Source organism: Felis catus, chromosome X (genome assembly GCF_018350175.1).
Source record: "Felis catus isolate Fca126 chromosome X, F.catus_Fca126_mat1.0, whole genome shotgun sequence".
NCBI lineage: Eukaryota > Metazoa > Chordata > Mammalia > Carnivora > Felidae > Felis > Felis catus.
Window position 1 is genome coordinate 7,651,112 of NC_058386.1, and position 24,131 is coordinate 7,675,242.

General features: G+C 47.0%; 1 protein-coding gene across 6 annotated transcripts in view; it reads right to left on the reverse strand.

The window, feature by feature from the left end:
- The window catches only part of MID1 (midline 1), a 587,700-nt gene that overhangs the window by 137,886 nt on the left and 425,683 nt on the right, over positions 1–24,131 (reverse strand). Inside the window, exon 1 of one of the 6 annotated variants that reach the window (XM_004000259.5) lies at positions 12,392–12,712. The exons of the other annotated variants lie outside the window; for them this stretch is intronic. The gene's annotated coding sequence lies outside the window, so the exon portion shown is untranslated. Of the gene's footprint in view, positions 1–12,391; positions 12,713–24,131 lie in introns of those variants that run through there. 6 annotated transcript variants of the gene reach the window in all.

Below are 24,131 nucleotides of genomic sequence, written 5' to 3' on the forward strand. Positions count from 1 at the left end.
GCTCTCAGTAATGGCAACCCTACGCACATCCAAAATACATTCTTTTCCAATTCTACCTTGTGTAGTTACCGCTCTGCTTAGTATTTTATTTTTGTGTGAAGGACATAAATACATAAACACGCATATAAGTGTCATTTCAGGGGCTCCTGGGTGGCTCAGTCGGTGGAACGTTCGACTTCGGCTCAGGTCATGATCTCACGGTTTGTTGGTCCGAGCCCCACGTCGGGCTCTGTGCTGACAGCTCGGAGCCTGGAGCCTGCTTCGGGTTCTGTGTCTCCCTCTCTCTCTGCCCCTCCCCCACTCGTGCTCTGTCTGTCTGTCTGTCTCTCTGTCTCTCAAAAGTAAATAAACATTATGGGCCTGGGTGGCTCAGTCAGTTAAGCCTCTGACTTCGGCTCAGGTCACGATCTCGTGGTCTGTGAGTTTGAGCCCCGTGTCGGGCTCTGTGCTGATGGCTCAGAGCCTGGCGCCCGCTTCGGATTCTGTGTCTCCCTCTCTCTCTACCCCTCCTCCGCTCATGCTCTGTCTCTCTCTGTCTCAAAAATAAATAAATGCTAAAAAAAAAATTGTTTTTAATAAAATTAAATTAAGGGACCACTGTAAAGAACGAAACAGATGATGAAGAAATGCTTTCTTGGATTATGCCATACAACAAAGACTCTTTCCTTAACCAAACTTTAGTCAGACTCCCTCAGTCCTCCTCTTGACTAAGCCTCAACCCTGGCCTCATCCCTGCTGGGCCTGCACAACTCAGTGTTAGCCAGAATCCTGCTAAGTCAGTTTAGAGAGAAGCCCCCATTCTTGGTATCTGGTCATCCTGACCTGCCTTCAGGAAGATTCTGTTAAGTTGGTTGAATAAGAATTCTCCCACCCTGATGTCTCCTCTTAGTAAGTTTCCATCATGCTATAAATTTCTAGCTGTAGGAAGGGAATCGGATCTCTCTCCACTGTTGCTATCACGATAGTCCTGACTAAAGTCTTCCTAATGGTTTTAACATGTGTCAGAATAATTTGTCCTTTAACACATGAAATCATGAGATGTGGCATTGTTTTAGCATATCAGGAGACCTTGTCCTACAAAGGTATACTTCTTAGCAACAAGTTACAGTTTTCTCACACTTTACAGGGATTAGTTTGACAAATGCATGAAATCTACATGCATTTGTGCACACACACACACACACACACACACACACACGCACAGATATCTGCCTGAAGGGATGCCTTTAGAGGTTTACATCCATGTAGTACATAACTCCACTGGGTACGTGTGTGTATATACATGCCTCTGTGAGGGCGGGTGGGTATTCATTCAGAAGCTAACAAGTGGAAATGTCCACAAAACCCAGACTTCCCTGAAACCTTAAGTTTGTTTCCAGAAAAAGAGAAGGTAACCTAACATTTCTTTTAAAAAAATTTTTTTAATGTTTCTTTTATTTTTAAGAGAGAGAGAGCGGGAGCAGGGGAGGGACCGAGAGAGAGGGAGACACAGAATCCAAAGCAGACTCCAGGCTCTGAGCTGTCAGCCCAGAGCCCGACGCGGGGCTCGAACCCACGGACCGTGAGATCATGACCTGAGCCGAAGTCGGACGCTTAACTGACTGAGCCACCCAGGCACCCCGGTAACGTAACGTTTCTTATATGCCTGACATGTAACCAATACTCTAAGTGCTTTGTATTTCATTTTTCCTACGTAGTTCTTCATTTAGTCGTTACATCAACCCTATGAAGTTGGTGATAATATTCCCATGTACAGGTTTGGAAAGCTTAAGGAATCCAGCCAAGTTCACAGAGCTAGCAAGCGGCACGCAAGGGTCCTCGCCCAAGGGTCTCTGAGACTGTGCTTCCAAATCTATTGCCTGGAGTGATTCTCTTATCCAAATAGTAGTTTTATCACTGTCAAAATAATGCCAAACACCATTGTACACTAGACCTCGTGTTTTCAATTTTTTAAAAAAGATTGATGCCTTTGGGGTGCCTGGGTGGCTCAGTCGTTTAAGCGGCCGACTTCGCCTCTGGTCATGATCTCACGGTCCGTGGGTTTGAGCCCCGCGTCGGGCTCTGTGCTGACGGCTCAGAGCCTGGAGCCTGCTTCCGACTCTGTGTCTCCCTCTCTCTCTGTCCCTCCCCCACTCATGCTCTCTCTCTCTCTCTCTCTCTCTCAAATATAAACAAAAAGAAACATTTTTTTTTTTTAAGGAGGGAGGGGCACCTGAGTGGCTCAGTCGGTCGAGCATCCGACTCTTGATTTGGGCTCAGGTCATGATCTCAAGATCAAGCCTGCTTGGGATTCTCTCTCCCTCTCTCTCTGCCCCTCCCCTGCTTGCTCTTGCTCTCTCTCTCTCTCTCTCTCTCAAGATAAATAAATAAACTTAAAAAAAAAAAAAGGAGGAGGTTAGCTCTGTGCACTGTTATGGAAAGATCTCCAGGATAAAGCAGTAGATAAAAGCGTGCAAACAGTGCATGTGAAAGGCCACTGCTTATGTAAGATGAGGGAACTCTATTCACATCTGCCTACGACAACCGGAACATTTCCTCGGAGTCTGCCACCAATACCTAGAAATAGATACCACCATCAGGGATAAACAGCATCCTTCACAACTTTGGGCTGCTGAGGGGGGACGATGTTTATATACCAATTAGGGATTTCAGAAATCCTCTAAAGAAGTTTCTCTCCAAGATGCTAGTACTTAAATCGGCATAAGGATAAGACAGAAACTACAATGCTCCGAGCTGACAGTTTCAAACAGCGTTTGAAGCGCCCCCCCCCACCACCCCCCCGGGATCACAGTTAGGACTTGCGCCTGGGCCAATTACTTTCATACTGTTTCTTTAAATGATCCGCAGCTAATCAGCAGTTTACCTGGTTACATACAATTCGGCTGGTTTGGTAGTGCTTCAAGGGGACGCTCGCTTCTTGGGTCTTCTGCATTCAGACAGGATTTGCAGAAGAGCTCACAACAAAGGGACTTAATTGGAAAAGGAGCAAACGGTCGCGTTTTGAAGAGGAACCAGGAATCCATATTCTTGGGGGCTTTTGCCTGATTACATTTGTTAATAAGGAATGCCAAAAACATGTGCACCAAAAACCGTCCAAGGTCTTTTGGTAGCAAATTATACTTGTAAATGTGATGTAAGTTGATCACTGCAAGAACTCACCCACTCTTTGAAGATCTGAGTTCATAAAGGTACGAAGGAATTAAATGGTTCATTCCTCTAGTGATATAAAGTATTAAATGGCAGGAAAAAAAAATGTGTTTGAAATCAACGGAGGAAATAATTCATTTTGAAAATTATCCCATAAAAATGTTAAATAGGAAAAACATGTTGGGCCAGTTTCTACCAGATAAATAAAGCAGAAATACGCAATGGGCAAACTTACGGATGATGGGCTGGGAAATGTCCCATCAACCTCTTTGTTTTCTGTAATTTTTTTGTTACTCAACCATGGCAGTCTTAGGCACGGTAATCTATTCCATCCCCAAACGACAAAGAAAGGAAGACTAATTCTGATCAGCAGAAAACTGGCTGGCCTTTGGAGCCTTGGAGAGGGCAATGGCTCCCGATCAAGGAGAAGTGAATGTCTTTGAAGACTGCATCTTAGATTGTTTTGTTAATACATAAAATCCTCCCTCTTTATCATGCAGAAGACTCATTTCAAAAGGAAAATGCAAGTCAATGAGGATTAGTTTGGCTTCTTGGAGGTCAGAACTAAATATACAAAACTAATAAAACGACGACGCTGAAATAAACAAGAATGTGCAATTGCTCATCTGTGGGAATGATGTAACTAATACTGACATAATTTCCAAGCAGAAAAGCAAAACTAGGTCAAAGCGTGTTGGCCTAACATAATAAGCATTTTTGCTCCCAGAATTTTACCATGTAGGCTGTGTCTGCAGGCATTAATGTCTTCTGTTATCAATGTTCGGAGCTGTCACGAACAATTCATGTCTTATCACTCTTTGTTAGTTAAACCAAAACAATGTTAAAAAATATTCCGAAAGTGTCTCATGTTCTTCTCCACTCAGAAATTTCTCTCGCTCAGTTATTGGGACTTTTTTTTTCCTTCTTTCACTCAGAGCCATACCACATCAGCAGCATCGATATCTCTTTAGAAATCCTCTTTAAACACTGACCAATGAAAAAAGCCTCAACTGAGTCACTCGGTGAGTAGCCAATTTTTCTGTTCTGCTCTCCCATATGCTGACTAAAAGAACTCATACATTCTTCTTTCTCTTTCTATTTCTTTCTATTTCTCCATTTCATTTTCCTGCACTATTTCCACAAAGCACCTCGATTCACCTGGGAGAAAAAAAAGGACTCGGTCACTCCTAAAACTTTCTCCCGTGTAAACATAATCCTCCTAAGGTTTTACTCTCTGACAGGTTCACACTTATTGAAAACCGGAGCAAAGAGTATGTAGACAAAAGTAGTACAAAATCCAAAGAGAAGGCTACGTGGAGTTTGGATTTTTTGGAGTTTTGGAGTTTTGGATTTGGAGTTTTCAGATAGTATCTGCTCCCAAAGGGACAGCCGTCTCTCCTGACTCTTGACTCCCTAGAAACCATCAACCCGTTCGAAATGCCTTGGCATTTGTTAGCACATTAAATTAGAACTGGCCTGTGACCCCAAATATCCAAATGATGTCTTACTAGAAGGCATGCAGTACAGTCAAAAGAGCACAAGACGGGGAGTCTAGAAGGCTCAGGTTCCAGAAGTAAACTTGCTCCTACCTTTGCCCCCTGATGGAGGGTAAAGCATTCCTCTGAGTGAAAATTTCAAGCCACGGACTCTCAACTTTTCACCAGTACTCTTTGTCTGAATTCCTAATGCATCGCCTAAATAAGTCGGTTTCTGATATTTGGCGACGCCTTCCATTTATACGTTTATCTGGTCGTTCACCCAGTTATTGGCAACCCGATCGGGCATTGAACAAATTCCACTTGTCCACAAACAGCTCTTTTCCTCTTAATTGTGTGGGGGAGACCACCGCAAAACGCACACGACCGAAGCCACCCTCCGCAAGCTGACATATGACACATAACACGGTCTACTGCGTGGACCCTTTGAAAACGTATTAGTCCTGTTGTCTCCAGAAACCGGTAAACGTCTCAGAAATTTCTATTTCATCGTTTTAACCATAACTCTCAGACAGTCTGTCACACCCAGAAGCGGTGAAAATGCTGGGTCCAGCATATGTCTTGAATTTCATGGAGAAAATGTGGCCACCACATGCAGAAAAGAGAGTAGAAGACTTCAGTCTTCTCTCAGAAACCTTCGCTCAGACGCTGAGTGACCTTGGGCAGGCCACTCACCTGGCAACATAAACCAACCGCATGGCGGCCAAAGGCCTAAAACACCAGGTTGGGCTCAGTGAGAGGAAGCGGCAGATTCTATCTTGCTTTTGGGCTTTGAGCTACTGGAGGACGCATTCCATTTCTTACCCACTTGTGTAGCCCCATCATGGAAACGTAAGCTAAGCTACCTGCCATGTTCCAGGCTGTGTCCTCACCCAGAAGGCAACTGAATGGGATCCATGGTTAAGCAGCTGCAACACAGTTTCATTTTTCTCTAATGTCCATCTATTCGGCCCTTACTGTTCCCCCACCGAATGCCCTTTTGTCCCTCTCGGAAACGCTCCCCCGGAAAATGCTCTCTCCTGCTAAAATTCATCCAGCTTCCACCTACAAAATATTTAATGATTCTTCTTGTGTGCCAGGCACCGTGCCCCCTGTGGTTCCCTGGCTGCCATTCCCAAAGACCTCAGTGAGTCTTGAAGTTCGGGCAGGATGCTAAGAAGAGAACAAACGAAGAGGTCTCACCCACAGGGAGTCACATCAGCAAGTCCCATCTGCCAAAGGCGGGACCCCGCCCACAGATGCCGTCCCTGAAAGGGCAGTCGTGAGTTTTGCAGCTCCAGGCTCCACGGCCTGCTTTTTCTCCAAGGAAAGGGTCGCCCTGAGGTTTGAAGGGCTAAGAGTCATGAGCTCTTAGCTCATCCATATTACTTCTCCCCCAACCCCCGGTCGGGACCATTGTCTAGAGGAAATAGGAGTGTGGTTTGGAGGTGGGGCGGGACAGGGGGGAAGCTGGGCAATTATGGAAACTCAACTCACTGTATATTAGAATAGGGAGTCCCAGTAGGACCAAGAAGGTGTCAGAAGGGTGGAGAAAGAAAAGTGCGACTGGCACAAACCTTTCCTATTTCAAACCTTGCCAAGACTGGCCCGTTACCAAAAGTGTGGCAAATCTTTCTCCCTCTGGGCTCCGTCCTGTGTAACATGGAAGCATGCCCTCAAAACTCAGAACGGAATCTGACATTAATCAGATTTTAAAGTTTGCTTATTTATTTTGAGAGAGAGAAAGAGAGAGAGAGAGAGAGACAGAGAGAGACAGAGATACTGCATATGAGGGGCAGAGAAAGACAGAGAGAATCCCAAGCAGGCTCCACACTCAGTGTGGAGCCCGATGCGGGGCTCGAACCCACAAACCATGAAATCATGACCTGAGCAGATACCAAGAGTAGACGCTTAACCGACTGAGCCACCCAGGCACCCCTTAGATTGGTTATTTTGTAAGATAGTGATGTTTAGGGGTGACTGGGTGGCTCAGTCGGTTGAGCGTCTGACTTCTTCGTGAGTTGGAGCCCCACACCACGCAGCGCCCGATTTAGATCCTCTGTCTCCCCCTTCCCTGCCCCTCCCCTGCGTACGTTCTCTTGCGCTCTCTCTCTCTCAAAAATAAACATTAAAAAAAAAAGATAGTGATGTTTAGAAATGGAATCATTTCTCACTGGAAAATGTTCTGGGTTTCAAACAACAGACCCTTAGAGCATAAAGTCTTCCAAATTGGGGAGTACCTAGGAGTTATTTTTCTCTATTGATAAGATTTGATTAAATTACTATTTAAGAATTATGATGGGGGCACCCGGGTGGCTCCATCAGTTAAGCGTCCAAGTTCGGCTCAGGTCATGATCTCACAGTTTGTGGGTTCAAGCCCTGCGTCAGGCTCTGTGCTGACAGCTCAGAGCCTGGAGCCTGCTTTGGATTCTGTGTCTCCCTCTCTCTCTGCCCCTCCCCCACCTGCTCTCTTTCTCTCTCTCTCTCTCTCTCAAAAATAATAAACATTTTAAAAATTAAAAAAAGAATTATGATACATTTATTTTAGCTAGGAATTCATAAACTTCTACAAATGGATATGTGGTTAAAAGTTAACTAAACTTCACAATTACAAATCATTTGTCAAGTCTCCCAAGTTCAAGAAGGGTTTGGCTACCATCAATTTATCAGGTGGATTCTTATCCCTACAAATATAGTTGTTAATAAGCAGGTAACTTACATTGTGCTACGGGAACGATAAAGTATATATCAGATCAAAGATTATTTGAGGAGAGGGATCATATTAAAATCATCCCCGTAGCCCCAAAGTGGCCTGGCATATAAAAATCATTTAAACTAGCCTAAATGGGGGCACCTGGGTGGCTCAGTCAGTTGAGCGTCGTTTTTCGGCTCAGTTCATGATCTCGCTGTTCTTGAGTTTGAGCCCCCATCAGGCTCTGTGCTGACAGCTCAGAACCTGGAGCCTGCTTCGGATTCTGTGTCCCCCTCTCTCTCTGCCCCCTCCCCTGCTGGCATTCTGTGTCTCTGCCTCTCAAAAATAAATAAATATTAAAAAAAAAAACTATAAAGTAACGCAAATGAATGAACTACTGAAAATGGTAATTCTGTAAGTACTCAGTAAGTGTCCTTGAATGATGTAAGAAATGAAGGAGAGACTTTGTCGTATGCTCATCATAAACAGTTAACCATATATAAAACTTAAGGGGCGCCTGGGGGGCTCAGTCAGTTAAGCGTCTGACTTCAGCTCAGGTCATGCTTTTCCAGTGCCTCAGTCTTCTGCCCTCTTTAACACTTTCTGTAGGCCATTAACCATCCAAATCTGTGCCAATGGGACATTTTCCTCCCGGGGGGGGGGGGGGGGGGACCCTTGTGGATCCAGAAGCATCCCTAATATTTTGTCCTTCCATTTAAAAACATTTCCAGAACATGCCAGATTATAAAACCAGGCAAACAACCTTCTAGAACAAACCCCTGAGATGAGTTTCATGTGCAATAAAAGGAGTTGATAATGAGCCAGAAAGGAGTGATGTTGATAGAACTGTCCCATATCTAAATGGAGATTAGATTCCCGTTTGACCTGGCTTTGTAGCCCTCTCTTTAATCACAGCGTACTTGATATTCTCTTCCTTGAATGAACTCATTTTCATCGTGGCTTTGGTCACAAGATTAAAGAATCGCTAACTAATTGTTCCAAGTAAGCAGAGCAGTTCTCCCCGACTCCAATCCCGACTCCCAGCGGTGCCCGCCGCCTGGCCTTCCAACGTAAGACACTTCAAGCCTGACCTCTGCAGGTGGAGAACGGAAATGCACAGGGCCCAATGGATTGTGGCCTTTCTTTTTAAAAGCCCACCGAGTTCTGAAAACACAAACGTTCACACTAGGCACGACAGGGACACTGATCGAATATGTTGGCCTCCCCTTTCATTTTAGAAGTTGCTTTTTTGAAAGTAGCAACCATTTGACTGGAAAGCATTTAAATTCCATCTGCAAATTAACTTTGTCCCGGCTAACCATTAATTCTTTCTGCCCATCGAGAAAAACCCAAATGCCTTAGATGAACTGAGATCCTGGAATCATGCGGGTTAAAAAATGTCCTGATCGGCCCCACCTTTCTCTAATCAAACAAATTGCTCTTTGTCCAGTGACCAAATCCCCCCTTTCCACCACCATGCAGCCCAGGTTGCCATAGCTACCTTGGATGTCTATTTACCACACAAGGGATCAAAGCCAGGAGACATCCACACACGCACTTAGCCTTAAAACTTGCTGGAATGTCTGCGGATAACATGTGCCCACAAATTAAAGGATTTGCCCACAGCCTATGCGGTCCACAGCCGAGCAAACTACGAACGCACTTCATAATGAATGGCGAGGAAAAGCCACCGAGAAATATTTCAAAACGACCCTATTTTAAATTCTGGTTAGTTACAGTATCTTTCTAGCTCAGTGTTGGGACAAATGAGAACAGAAATGCCTTTTACAGTTTTAGAGGCTTGACTTTCAAATGAAGGAAGCCATCAAACATAGTTGGATGCTGTAGGGGAGTCCTGTTTTAAGACCTATCGCTTCTAATTCCAAGCCTGGCACGCACAGGTAGCCTGCCTTTCGGAGCGGGTAGGATTCCTCCCCAGAATTCTGCCTAATTTGCTGTGTCTCATTCTACGTCACTGTTCTCTGCCTTCATTCACCTCACCATTTGTTCAATGAGGATCAAACTGCCACCTCGTTCTCTCCTGGGGATGTGACAGAGAATAAATAGATCGCGTTGGTAAAGGACTTTCTAATCCTCAAAGGAAAGATGAATACAAAGACATTCATTATGAAACCAGATGTCCTTGGGCATTTTAATTCCAATCTGAAGAATGCAAAACAGGCCGAGTCACAGCTTCCTTGTAATAGCACCAGGGCTGGCCTTACAAGAATTAGCAGCTGCTTAAAGCATGGGCTCACTACCTTGTTTTGCCCCTTCACACTCGTGTTGGTCTATCAGAAATAGAGCGCGCACCTTCTTCTCTTCGCGTGTTTTGGGAAGTCGTCAGGATGTTAAAAACACAAAATACGTCTGGTAGGCAATTTCGTCTGGAGCAGCTGATTTCTTTTTTTTTTTCCTAGCTCGAGAAAGAATTATTTGTCCTTCTCACGTGCGGGGACAATGAGTGGCGCGCTCTTTGGGGAGGGTATCGGCCGCTGCAGCAATGCCAGAGGGAAACCTGTTGTTTTTGGCCGGCCTTCTACAACAGGTGGCCAGGCCTTTCCTTTTGCCTGGGAACACGGCAAATTCCTTCTCAAGGAAGTTTGAGGAGAGCGTCCCATTTAGGACCAGAGTGCAGAGAAAGATTGGCACACACTTTAAAATTACTTCCTGATAAAGGCAAATCAGGTTCACACTTCTCGTCTGTCCTAATTCGGCGTGACCTTAGGAACCCTCAGATAATATTATCCTTCTATGCGGTTTTTTTTTTTTTTTCTGCCACCCTGGCAGAAAGTGAAACCCCCCCCCTGAATCTCATCGCAGGGCAAGCAACTTTCTAATTCTGCTGGCCCTGTCTGGCTACCCGCTCTGGCTCGTACGTGGCAGGGGTCTCCTGGCTGCCGCACCATTGTTCAGCACTGTGCAGCCCTAGGGGCGGATCACTCCTCAGCGAAGAGATTGGATTTCATTGCAGAGCTGATGACACAGGGACCTGTTTGATAGTGAACGCTGCAAATCCAGGCGGAGGCTGCCGGGCTGGGATGGCAAGTTGGCCGGTGGGTGCGATTCACCCTGCCTGGTCGCCGCGGTTTGGCCCGAGAGAAACTCAGATCAAGTCAGGATTAATCCACACCAAGAACCCCACCACTCACCCCCTCCACATTGTTGTTCTAGCTGCCGTAGAACAATGTGTTCGATTCTTGAAAGGCTGGACTGCCCCGATTCTTTGGGCGAGCAATGACCCTCCCTCTCTCTCCCCCTTCCTCCCACCCCCGCGGCATCCCACCCTCTTTTCGAGTACCGAACAGGCCAAAACATCGTTAGGCACACAGAGTCGCGAGATTCAAAAGTCGTTCGCTCACTAAATAACGAAGGAGCCATCACATGTGTACCCTTAGAACTTCAATGCCGGGCTGAATTCCAGTTCGCGCGAATGCCACGGCGAGCCAGGCATGGGGAAGATCATGCCAAGCCGGACAGCCTGCCTTTGGCATCGGGCACAGGGAGTGCCACCGTTCCACAGGGATCGTGTGGGAACAGGGATTCTGAAAACTGAGCTCAGACACCACCAAGGAGAGGACAGGTGGCCGTGCCCGGGATCAAATGACTTCTTTGTTCCAGCTGAGGACCTTTGTCAAAAATGTTTTGCGTTCCTCTTTCTCCTTTTAAATCCTTCCCATTTGGGCTTCTCGCTCCTTCCCCCCATCCCATCCGACGGCTCGACATAAAAAGATTGGGATCAGTTGTGGGTTTGCAGAACTAAAAGAAACCGAGCCTCGGCCCCACGATCTCCATCCAGCAAGGCAAGGGCAGTTCACTGAAAACACACGGCACTTGCTGATCTAAACGTGCTTCCCTGCATTCACAGAAACTTGCCAAGCACGCTGGCTTAGGGGGCGAGCGGCAGAGGGTCTCTGCGCTCGACCAGTGGGGGCTCTGCACCTCCTCCCGAGGCTGCAGGAAACGGACGGAAAGTTCTAAACCCCTCGCCCCGGCCCCCAAAGGGAAAGTTTTGCTTCCTATGCAAATCACTTCCCCCAAAGCTGTCGGAGTGGAGGGTGCTGAACTCATCTAGAAAAAGATGTGAAGAGCTTTTCTGGCGGTAACACAGATGCTAACTCTTCCTACCCAGATTTACTGAGAGCTGGCAAAAGCAATTTACACTCCTCTGGTCAATTTTCTGCCGTTGCCAGCCTACCGGCATGTTTTTCCAATCTTGTCTTCCCTTCCTAGGAGCAGTGATCTTGATATTTCTATATTGACATAAGAGTCTTCCATAACTTCGAGTAAGTTGTAAATTGCACCTTTTCTTGGCTTCCTACACCCACTTTTTCCTTTTCCTTTCTTAATGGCAAAGCCATAAACCTCTGCCTGGGCTGATAAGGAATGTTATCACTCTGCCCCGAAGCCACGGAAGAGGCTGTCGGTTTAGAATTCCTTTCAGAGACTCATTTAAGTAATCCCAAGCCTTTCTCAGCTCACCGCGTCAGGGTTGTCTTCTTACGGCCAGAAGCAACACAGTTTCACAACTGCTGGAACAGAAAAATAAATCTGCATTTTTCTGGAAGGGCCGGCCGTCTGGGCTCATTTCGGGCTGGTTCCGCCTTCTCGGCCACAAACACAGTGAAGTGCTCAGAATGGGAAGCCAAAATGAGATAAGACGCCCCGTGTAATTCTTTTTCAGGATATTCAGTTATCTTTATTCTAACCCAAAGCACAGGATAGAAGCTTCAAAAAAAAGCTCGAGAAAGACCCCGCACGACACAGCCCGGCGACTGCAAACTGGAATTGATTTACATATTCGACAAACCGCTTTTCAGCCCTTTACAATGACTGGCTGACATCACCGATCACCATTGGAGGCAAAGCGGGGCGGGGGGGGGGGGTGGAAAGCCGGGGGGGGGGCCCTCAGGAAATCGGCTCCTTCGGTTCCCTCAGGAAAACGCAGCCCCGACTTTCCGCCAATGGATGGACGTGGACAGCATGTGCTAATCCAGAAGGCTCGCCGGAGTACCATCGCGGGGGGCCCAGGCTGCGCCCTCCCGCCCCGCCGGCCCGTAGAGCCCCCGGAGCTTACCTGCCTCATGTTTAGAATTCCATGACCCATCCGGCAGGGAGCGAGCTGCCTCGAAGCCCACGCCGCGGTCTTCGGAGGGGAAACACCAAACCCAACAGAAGCCCGCAAGACAAAAGCAACTCCGGGAGACCCACAGGCAGCAAAGAGCACGTTTTCTTCCTTTTTCTTTGATCTGTTGCTACACGCACTCTGCCCAAGACAATGTCAAGTTTCTCAAGCTTTCCTTCCCCAGCCTATGAAAAGTCGGGCTCAGGGCAGCAAGGACCGCCTGGCTCTTATTTCAAATCGGGGCTCCGAGCCGTCGTAGGCGGCTGGCTTGGGCCCCGGAGGAGCCCCGCCAATCAGGAGGAAGGGGTGGGTCCTGGGAGCCCGAAAGGCCGCCTCCGCGAGGATTAGAGAGCTTTCGGGATTTAAATGGCTGGAAGCCGCTGGAAACGGTGCGAAAGCTCCCAACGTGAAGCCTGAGTGCAGTTCTTACCTCGCTGCCCCGGGTCCGCTCGAAGCGTAACTGACTAGCTTCGACCCTAAGGCCCGGAAAGTGACCCAACCGTGCTTGGAAAAGGGCATCTGGCACCGAAGCCCTACTTGGGCGGAGACGCTGGGGAGGAAACCAAATGGTTTGTGCGGAACACCTTCACTGACGGGAGCACTCGGGGTGGGGGGGGGGGAGGGGAGGACGGTGCCACCCACCTCATTTCCATATAGACGAACTGGAGATCCAGCCCCAAACACCCAAACCGAAACGGGAAGGTGCACGCAACTGTGTTGAACAGCGGCAAGGGAACAAGAATCGTTATCTGTTGGGAGCCCGAGGCAGAACTGCCCAGAACACTGTTACTCGAAAAATAAACGCTGATGTGTCCTTAAGAAGACAATGACTAAAGGAAGCCTATCTCCCTTTCGCTAGGGTTCGCCTTCCCCACAGGGTTGAATGTGGTGAGCTTATGAACAGGGCCTAGCTGGCCATCAGCTCAGTAGGATGGGAGGAAAGCTGGCTGGCTTCTGGTAAACTTAAACCCGGACTGAAAAAGAATTCCCGAAGTTCGCTTTCTAAACTTCACATAAACAGGAACTTTATGCAACTCTCAGCCAGCATGATTTCAAGGCAAATCGACCTTTGGATTTCAAAAAAGTGCACGTCGAGCAAAGACTACTTTCTGTGGCACCAGTGGCATCTTCCCCCCCCCAAAGAGTGGCCAAAATGATTCTTTTGTGAGAATAATTCCGTAAGTATTTTTAAATTTTTGTATAACAGGTTAGCAGGTAACCAACGGGCAGTTTCAAAACTGTCATCTGCGTACCCAGTTCTATGAAAACTCAGCAGCCCAGTATCTGCTGGCCCGGAGGTCCATAACCCCACCCCAGCCCCCCACCTTGGTAGGCCAAGGGCCCGCCTGGTGACCCAGGCTGGCTTTAGTCCACTTGTCCTTACTTCGGAGCCCTTCAGTTACGACCCAGCCCAACCTCAGCGCTCCTCACTTGGGGTCAGATCATTCTCCGCGGTGCGTGCAGTGCTGGCCTTTGTGGGATGTTGAACAGCGCCGGGGTCTAGGCCCCCTAGACGCCAGTAGCATTCTCACGACAATCAATAATCATGCGGGCGGGGGGGGGGGGGGGGACGTAAAATCATGCCAGATTGAGAACCACTGATGTACCAGCTCTGAGATATTGGTTCTCAAGCCAGAGCGCGCAAGGAGACTTCTGGGGAGATTGCTAAAAACGCAAACCCCAAAGGCCCTGCTCCTGTTCTAAGGGAATCTGATCAATTGCTTTGAGGAGGAGCCTGAGAATAGCATTTCTGACGCACAAAGGACTCCGATTTGCTTTGAGATGTACTGCACCTATCCCTGCCCTAGGTATGCCCTCAGCCCCAGGACATAGGGAGCGACCCCGAGCTGCTGCCATTAAATATCACTCGAGTTAAATCCCAAGGCGCACCTAATTTATCACCTTCAACAAAAGCTTCTCACAACTTCATGTGCCTTCTGCGGTCATCATCTCAAAGGTACATATGAGCTGGAATTTCCTCTCACCGTCACCGTGCCCTTTCAAAGTTTCATCCATCTGGGGCGCCTGGGTGGCACAGTCGGTTAAGCGTCCGACTTCAGCCAGGTCACGATCTCACGGTCCGGGAGTTCGAGCCCCGCATCGGGCTCTGGGCTGATGGCTCGGAGCCTGGAGCCTGTTTCCGATTCTGTGTCTCCCTCTCTCTCTGCCCCTCCCCCGTTCATGCTCTGTCTCTCTCTGTCCCAAAAATAAATAAACGTTGAAAAAAAAATTTCAAAGTTTCATCCATCTTTCTTCTCCTTTACCCACTCCCCTACCATCGTACACGGTCAGCTGTCACCACTCTCTGTTGCTTCCCCAGAATGCCCCAAGACGAAGTCATCCCTTCCCTCCTCTATGCTCATAAAGCAGTTTATAGACACCCAGTGGCGTGCTGGCAAATGTTTGACAACCAGCTCTCCAAAATTAAAAAAAAAAAAAAAAAAAAAAAAGGCAAGATTTGTAGTCGCGTTTGCCAATTTCCGCGGTGTAAGAACTCGCTCCTTGCCCACCACCAGGACACTGAACAGAGTTAGAAAGGGTGGCGCCGAATCGGCGCCGTGGTCATACACTCTCGTCTCTCTCGTATTAAACTATGCCGCGCCGGAGGGTAAGAATGGCGTTCTATTCGTCTTTGTAACCCCAGCCACTTGCAATGTACCCGTTGTGCAGTAGGTGGGCAACCGACATGCCTGGGGAGAAAACGCAATGCAATGTGCAGCTCAGACCGGAGTGCATGATGAGAGACCAGCCTTCTAAAACAGAACCTCGGATTCCCGGGTGTATTTGTGAGACACTCTATTTTTTATGTTTTTATATGAAGGCATCCCACACGTTTGCATCCACATCTTTACACAGTTCTATCAGCTGTAGATTGCAAAGACCTCCAGGAGGAATATAGACAGTAACCCCTGGGAAGTACAGGAAAGGTAAGAGGTACGGTAATTGATGACGGTTATTTCCACCATCGTCTCCTTATGCACTAAGACAGGAATGCTAACGGTGATGTCATTAGCAAACACCACTTGCGAGTGCCTCCTGTCAGCCAAGCATCTTGCCAGCTTCTTCACCGACGTGTGCCATTTAGTGTCCGCCAAAATACCACAAAGTAGACATCGCCGTCGTCAGGCTAAGAATGAGCAGACAAGATCATGGAGGCACAGTAAATAGCCCAAGATCGTATTGTTATAAATCGCTGTACCAGGAATCAAGTGTTTGGGATTAGAATTTTTCTGCTTTTCGTTGTAAAACATGCTGTCTCCGGAAGTGTTCAGAAGCTGCCTAAAGCAAGTGGACGGCGTGAAAAACGAAGTCTCCTTCGTTTATAAATACGCCAATATAATTTTTAAAAACTTCCAATGAAATAAATGGCCCCTTGGGGGTCGTCCATCGAGCGAACATTAGATCCACTCATTGGAAACGGTGTAGGCAAGTCAAGCGAAACAAGGAAAGAAACTTGCTTCACCAAAGGAGAGGATGCCCCCTTCCCCGGTGTGTGATTAACAGCGTTTGCCGATGACAGCCGAAGGGATGTTGTAGTCTTAATGGAGCCTAGATGACAGTCCTGCGTGGTTATGTGCGGGTCTGGTGATAAACAGACCTGCACAGCAAATGGAACAGGTGCCTGGACAGGTGGCCCTGGGCAGGCCCTCCTGGCCATGGATGGATATTAGCATGGCTCCTGACAAGTGTGCCGCCTCTTTCTGGATTCTATTAGGGTCAAAGCATATGGGATTAGCACTTGTGTGCATAAATAATGGCTGACCGTCAGTAACGTCGTATGGTTTATTGAAATATGTGTCGGGACACGACATTAAAAGTCAGTGAAAACCAAGCTGAAATGGCCTAATCGGCCACTTGGAAAGCGTGCTTGGTGCAAGTGAAGTCTTTGGGGTCTACGGAAAGAGTGTACTTATTCTCCTTCAGAGGATCCAGGAAGCCAGTCGCTTTATACTTGTGGCGGCAGAGGAAATTTTGAGGAATACTGTATTCGAGGTAATTCGTGAAGTTGCTTTAAGTTGACAACAACACAGGTCCCTGCTTAGAAAAAAAAAGGAAGGGGCGCCCCGGTGGCCCAGTCGGTTGAGCGTCCGACTTCGGCTCAGGTCATGATCTCGCAGTTTGTGGGTTCGAGCCCCGCGTCGGGCTCTGTGCTGACAGCTCAGGGCCTGGAGCCCGCTTTGGGTGCTGTGTCTCCCTCTCTCTCTACCCCTTGCCCACTCACACCCTGTCTCTCTCTGTCTCTGTCTCTCTCTCTCTCTCTCTCAAAAATAAACATTAAAAAACAAAAAATTTAGAAAAAAAGGAAAATCCCACCTATCATTCTTACAGCATGTCACCAAAAAGCAAGTTTCTACTCGCTGAGTGTGGGCGTTCATGAAGTGCATTTCTTTCAGTTGCTTGATGGAAGCACTGAGGGATACCAGAAGCACGGGGGGGTAATCTGGAGTTCGTTTTTGGTGTCAATGTGGCCAGTAAACTGGCTGATGGACTTCGAGCAGACGAACGGACATCTTTAAGTCCAGCTTTTTCAGGGGGCAGTTGGGCATATTATGGGCTGAATGTTTGTGTCCTCCCACAATGCTTATGTTGAAATCCTAACGCCTAATGGACCAAGACAGATAAAATCATAAACGGGAAAGGTTTTTTGGTAACTATTGCTTGTATGAATGTTTTGGATGACAGACACTGGGAAGAAGGAAAGAAATCTGTGAATACAAAAACGGAAGGAATAGACACCCTGCAAGAAACGGTTTCGGAGAACGGAGGCTAAGGACAGACCTGCAGACAGGACGGAGCTGACTAACTGGTCAGGGTTTTCAGTACACTGAACTTGCTATTTGCTCACTTGAAAACTAAGGACGCGAAACAAATCATGCTATTTAAAATTTTAATCATAACTTACTATGTAATAATTCTCTGCGTTTAGGGGTGCCTAGCTTAAGCATCCGACTCTTGAGTTAGGCTCAGGTCATGATCTCACGGTTCACGAGTTCGAGCCCCATGTTGGGCTCTGTGCTGACAGTGTGGAGCCTGCTTGGGATTCTCTCTCTCCCTCTCTCTCTCTCTGCCCCTCCCCCATGCGCATGCATGTGCACTCTCTCTCTCTCTCTCTCTCTCTCTTTCAAAATAAATACATAAACATTCAAAAAATAATAATAGTTCTCTGCTTTTAGAGGTGAAACATTCTGACATTTCCTAGTTTTTGTTGATGAACTAAATACGGCTGATCCCTCATTATTTTCCTCTTAGTAATCTGGTAAAGCTTAATGCATGAACTTGGCAATGGTTTTTATATACTCCTCCCGCTGTCAAATATTCTCTACACTCCCAATTAAACCTTCTGCTTCATGTCAACGCAATAATATCCTACTTCCCCAAAAGTAATTCTTCAGCTTCCGAGTCATCTGCTTTTTTGCTCCAGTTTTGTGCCGAGATTTGCAAGGAGAAAGTTATTACAATGATTTATTTATTTATTTATTTTTTTTTTACTTGCCTTATTAACCCCTTCCCTAGGTTCTGAGGTCGGTAAGGCCTGCGTCAGTCAGGGTTCTCCAGAGAAATAGAACCAGTAGGATATATAACGTACATCTTGGGATTTATTTCAAGGACTTGGCCCGTGTGACTATGAGCACTGATAAGTTTGACATCCATAGGGCAGGCTGGCAGGAGCTCATCCTACAGTTTTGAGGCCAACTTTCTTCTTCCTCAGGGAAACCTCAGGTTTGCTCTTCAGGCCTTTGACTGATCGGACGAGGGCCCCCCACATTCTCAAAGATCGTCTCCCTTACTTAGAGTCGACTGATTGTGGCTGTCAACCACATCTGCAAATGCCTTCAAAGCAACCCCGAGATCAGAGTTTGATTGAATAACTGCTGACTACAGCCTGGCCAGTGGACTGTTGTATATCCCTGATAACAACAAGCACACAGTATATGGTCGATTAGTTAAGAAATGTTTACTGAATCGCTGCAACTAACGATAATTGCAAAACCTCCGTCAGTAGAAGGCTCTCTTCTTTATAAATAATGAAATTTTGCTAATAGACTTATCATGCGCTTCTCAACCACAACACTGGAAGGGAGGAGCTCTAAAATGTTGAAATAAAATGATTTCCAACTGATCATTCTATCCCAAGTCAGACTATTCATCAAATGTCAGGACCGGATGCCACTACTTTCGTAGAAAGACGCAAACACGTTGCATCCCTTCTACTCTTTCTTTGGAATCTACTCAAAGATGTGTTTCAGCAAAAGGAGGGAATTAAACCAAGGAAGATATGGCAACGGGTCTCAGAAGCAGAGAAGCCAACTTGAAGAGAAGTGAAGACGATAGTTGGGGCAGTCTTAGAAAGCCCCTGTCTGAGCTATGGCAGGATGATGGAGAACTCCCGGACAGAGGTCTCCGGGGGGGCTGGGGGGATGACACTGATGGATCACATTTGAGGATGAACAGGTGCACGTAGATATAAGCAAAAGGTGACACGATCATTAATTCCAGGAAGAGCGAAAGAATGCCCATAGAAGGAAGCACAGTCCTAAAACACTCCTGAAATCGGGAGTGATCTCTGATACAGAGACCGAGGCAGAGGCTACCGGCAGCCAATCCAATACCCAGCTTCCCCTTGTTTCTTTCCAACAGAGCTTCAATGTATTTGGTGGCAGAAATGTGCCGGACCGAAGAACATTTCCCCGTCTCCCTTGCAGGTGTGGCTGGTGATGTACAACTATATGGCCAGTGGAATTTTCATAGAAGCTGCTGTGGAAGGCTTCTGGGAAAGCTTTGAAAAGAGATGCACAGTTTGCCCTTCGCGGTTCCCAATTTTCCTACCGGGAATATGGATGCGATATCTGAGGGGCTGGGGCCATTCTGGAACCATGAGAGGGACGGAACAAGTGGTAAAGCTAGAAAAGAGCAAAGGCAGAAGGGTCCTGGATTCCTGAGGACATCTTAGAGTCTCTGAATGAGCCCTGAACTCCATGTTCTGTGAGAAAAATAAATTGCTGGGGTGCCCGAGTGGCTCAGTCAGTTAAGCATCTGACTCTTGATTTCGGCTCGGGTCATGATCTTACGGTTTGTGGGATCGAGCCCCGCATCGGGCTCTGTGCTGACTGCACCTGGGCAGAGCCTGCCTGGGATTCTCTCTCTCTCTCTCTCTCTCTCTCTCCCTCTCTCTCTGCTCCCTGCTCTGTCTCTCTCTCAAAATAAACAAGCAATTTAAGAAAAAAGAAAAATATGGGGCGCCCGGGGGGCTCAGTCAGTTGAACGTCCGACTTGGGCTCAGGTCATGATCTCGAGGTTCGTGAGTTGAGTCCCACATCGGCCTCTCTGCTGTCAGTTCGGGGCCCGTTTCAGATCCTCTGCCCCCCCCCTGCCCCTCCCCCACTCATGCTCGCTCGCTCTCTCTCTCTCTCTCAAAAATAAGCATTAAAAAATAAAGAAAAAGAAAAAGAAATTGCTAATTCTTTCTGATCCTATGCGGGATGTTAAAGATACGGTCTAAAATTCATAAACCAAGAAACAGCAATAAAAGCATGTTACAGGAAATATGAAAGTACATATCAGAGGAAATCTTTATGAGTTGAAAGCGATTGCTCCCAGAATGGAGTGGTGGTTTTCATTACAAGTCGTTCATATATTTGTACTTTGAACATGGATTACTTTGATACAAATTAAAAATAATTAAAAATAAACAAGAAGATACTCCGCGGTGATTAAATCAATTTCTCGGCCCTTGAACTCACTTCCTGTATCAGCAGTGTGTTATGATTATCTGGCCCGTAGTTAACCAGAGAGTCAGGGTAGAGCATTCGAGAAGTTACGTGCCTGATGGCGCATTTTGAACCTCAGGGGCAATGTCACCATGTCACGCACATATGACCTGATTGGCATTTCCTCTTTCCCCCACCACAGATTTAATTTGCTCAGAGTTTATGACTGATTGGCCATGTAGAGTGGGAAATAAGCATCTTAAGACAGCCCTGATCCAAACTGCTTTAGACTAACATTCTTTCAGAATCAAGGCAACCCTGATGCCTTAATAATTGATCAGACTAATTTAAAAAAACAACAACAATTTTTCTTCTTACTCCTAACTGGCATCATCCTTGATTTAAATTCATTTTTAAAAATTGGGCTTAAGTATGGCAGGAAATAACTGGTTACTGTTCTTTATATTATTACCACGTTACTTCTTATTCTTCTCTCTCTCTCATTTTTCTTGCATAAGAAACGGGTTAGTCCCTCAAACCTTTAATATTTTAATACTCAAAGCTGATTTTTAAATTAGCCTTAGAGATGAAAAACAACATTCACTTACGTGATTCAGATCTCAGTTTTTATATGTTAGGAACAAACAAATCAGGCTGGTTCTTTGATAATCACATGGACAGAAGGTGAATAGAAATTTTAATCAAAAGAAGCTTTGAACAGGATTTGCGCTCCTTGGTTGTAAAAAGACAATGCTTTATCCTTGAGATTGACACTTCTCAAACGCACAGAAAGACTGCAGGCACGGCTGTATTTTTTTCCCCCTGATTGGCAGAAACCCTCTCCCACTCCACACATAATATCTATACTTGGATTTAAGATGGAGGAAAAGATAAAAGCTACTTCAGAACCATGGTTTACAGGTCTCTTTCCTCTGCTAGACACAGATGAGGGTGTTTTTCTGCTCTGTTTTCAGAGCCAAAAAAATAATAGTTGCTTTCGTTTCCTTATAACTAGATGGCTCATCACGGGTTTCTCCTCTGCTGGGAACCACTTATGGAAATTCACACATACTGAGATCGGCTTTCCTATACTATTCCCCTGATGCAATATGCAAGATAAACATATTGAGTCGCGGCAGGGAAAAAAAAAGGCAAACGTTGCGTATCAGTGCCTTAGCTTTCTCCGTATTTACTGAAGAGCTCTTTTCAATGTCTGGGAAACTGCATTCAAATGAAGCTTCGTTTTCGTTCTCCTTCGATTTAGTAATTTACAAAAGGAAAGGCTTATACTGTTTGTCTATTTTATAAATGTGCTATCTATTTTGTGTTTAAAAAAAATTTTAATGTTTATTTATTTTTGAGAGAGAGAGACAGACCGTGAGCAGGGGAGGGGCAGAGAGAGAGAGAGGCACAGAATCCGAAGCAGGCTCGAGGCTCTGAGCTGTCAGCACAGAGCCCGACGTGGGGCTCGAACCCATGAACTGTGAGATCATGACCTGAGCCGAAGTCGGACGCTCAACCGACTGAGTCCCCCAGGTGCCCACGGTGCTATTTAAAATAATTTCAGTGTGAGTGATTTATTTATTTATTTATTTATTTATTTATTTCAACGTTTATTTATTTTTGGGACAGAGAGAGACAGAGCATGAACGGGGGAGGGGCAGAGAGAGAGGGAGACACAGAATCGGAAACAGGCTCCAGGCTCCGAGCCATCAGCCCAGAGCCCGACGCGGGGCTCAAACTCCCGGACCGCGAGATCGTGACCTGGCTGAAGTCGGACGCTTAACCGACTGCGCCACCCAGGCGCCCCAGTGTGAGTGATTTAAATAGCGTCATACAGCGACCAAGATAACCGTACTCTTATTTGTAGCTTTATCTGTGTTCTATCCGAAAGCCCTACCGATATTTCTCCTAAACTCCCATCTGTGTGGGGGAAAAGATAATTTCGTTATGGTCATCTCTAGAAACCAACCAACTGGCTCTACTTATCTTCAACTGGGCAAACTAATCTAACCCAATTAAAGGGATCTAAAACCAGCTGCTCTAGGAGGTCTAACTTAGTTAAACCTTAAATTAAAAAGTGGACACCCGCACTAAAGGGATGTGCTATCGAATACAACAGAGACCAGCAGGAGGGACTTGTGCTGAGTGGAAAGACAGGAAATGGAAGGAGTCCCGGATCTGTCATGGCGAGACTGGTTATGCGTTCGGCCTTCTTGAAAATGGAGCACGGGGGCGCCTGGGTGGCGCAGTCGGTTAAGCGTCCGACTTCAGCCAGGTCACGATCTCGCGGTCCGGGAGTTCGAGCCCCGCGTCGGGCTCTGGGCTGATGGCTCGGAGCCTGGAGCCTGTTTCCGATTCTGTGTCTCCCTCTCTCTCTGCCCCTCCCCCGTTCATGCTCTGTCTCTCTCTGTCCCCAAAATAAATAAACGTTGAAAAAAAAATTTTTTTTTTAAAAAGAAAATGGAGCACGTTTCTGATGTGTACATGACTCCCATCTCTCTGACTCCACAACTCACGCTCTTTCCAGAACGTGGTGCTGCCACCCCGGTCCCAGATGCGGCTCTCCCAGGGAAAGGGGCATCAAAGCCCAGCACGCCAGCACATGCCTCAACGCAACACTCCCTCATTCCCTGTGCCTCCGTCAGGGGTGTTTGGGATTCACCGCGTGGATTGCGATTCGGTTCTGAAATCACCAGCCTCAATACGCCTCCCAAAGTATCTCACGCTGCACCTTCGAGATAAGTTTACTTATCTTGTAAACACCTTCAGGAGCGTGCTTTGAGTGTATCTTTGAAAACACACTGGAGCACTTTTATGATTTCTATTTACCTTTAACGGTTTTCCAACCTGGGGATGGGTTCATTTGATCACCTGTAGGTAGGGGGGAAAAAACCCACACACGTGCCTGCCGATGGGGTGTTCCTCATGGAAAATGATGGTACTATTGTGCTACGCAGGGCAGGGCATGAAATTTTAGGGCCATTTCTCTAGGACTGTAAATGAGGTTTTTCCTTCTTCATTCAGAATTTCTCAAAGGCTTTCCCGTTGGAATATGTCTCTGTGATTCATTTCCACAGTTAGGAACACGGCCCGTAGAGGATCTTGCCTTGTTCAAAACTAATTAGTGCATCAGTGATTTAGCCATTGATCTCATTAGCCACATACAGATATCTGTAGATCCCTACGAATTGATTTTCGTCACTCCCAGGGCATCCAAAGACCTCGAGCGTAAAGACAAGGACTTCCTACAAGAAAAAAAGGCTGAGGACTCTCACGCCTTAACGTCGTGCTAATCAAAGAAGCAATGGCGTACCTTCTTTATGCCTGTACGGTCAGTCATTCATTCAGCAAGTATTTGTGGAGTGCTTACTACCTGCCACGCATCGTTTTAGGTGCTGGACAGGCAGGCGGACAGGTCCAAACAGGCTGAGGGCTGCCCTCATCGGCACACCTTCTAGTGGAGGGAGATAGACGAACAAATCAACAAATAAAGCGTGTCTGAGGGCGACAGAGGTTCTGGTAAGGGGGTAGGGAGCCAGTGGTGGTTGAAGCCGAGTGAGCGAGGGTGACGGTGGTAGGAGCTGGGTCTCAGGAACATGAGCGCGTGAGTGTGTGTGTGTGTGTGTGTGCGTGTGCGTTGGGGGGGCGGTGGTTGCAGGTCGCGTAGTGTCTAGTAGATCCCCGGAAGAGTTCTGGGTTTCCTTCAGAGCAAGATGGGGGGAGACTCTGAGGGTTGGACACCGAGGAGTGACAACAGCCAGTCGACACTTTAGAGCTCAGTGTGACCGCCGGGCCCTATTGGGCAGAAGGAAGGTCGCTGAGGAAGCTGTTTTGGTCAACCAGGTCCCCTGGGTCAGAGATGGTGATGGACGGGGACTGGGCGTGGTGGAGGAGGAGACGGCGAGGCTCGGGTGGACGCTGGATATGTTGGGACCATAGAGACGACGGGATGGCTGGTGGGGCGGATGTGTTAAGGAGTG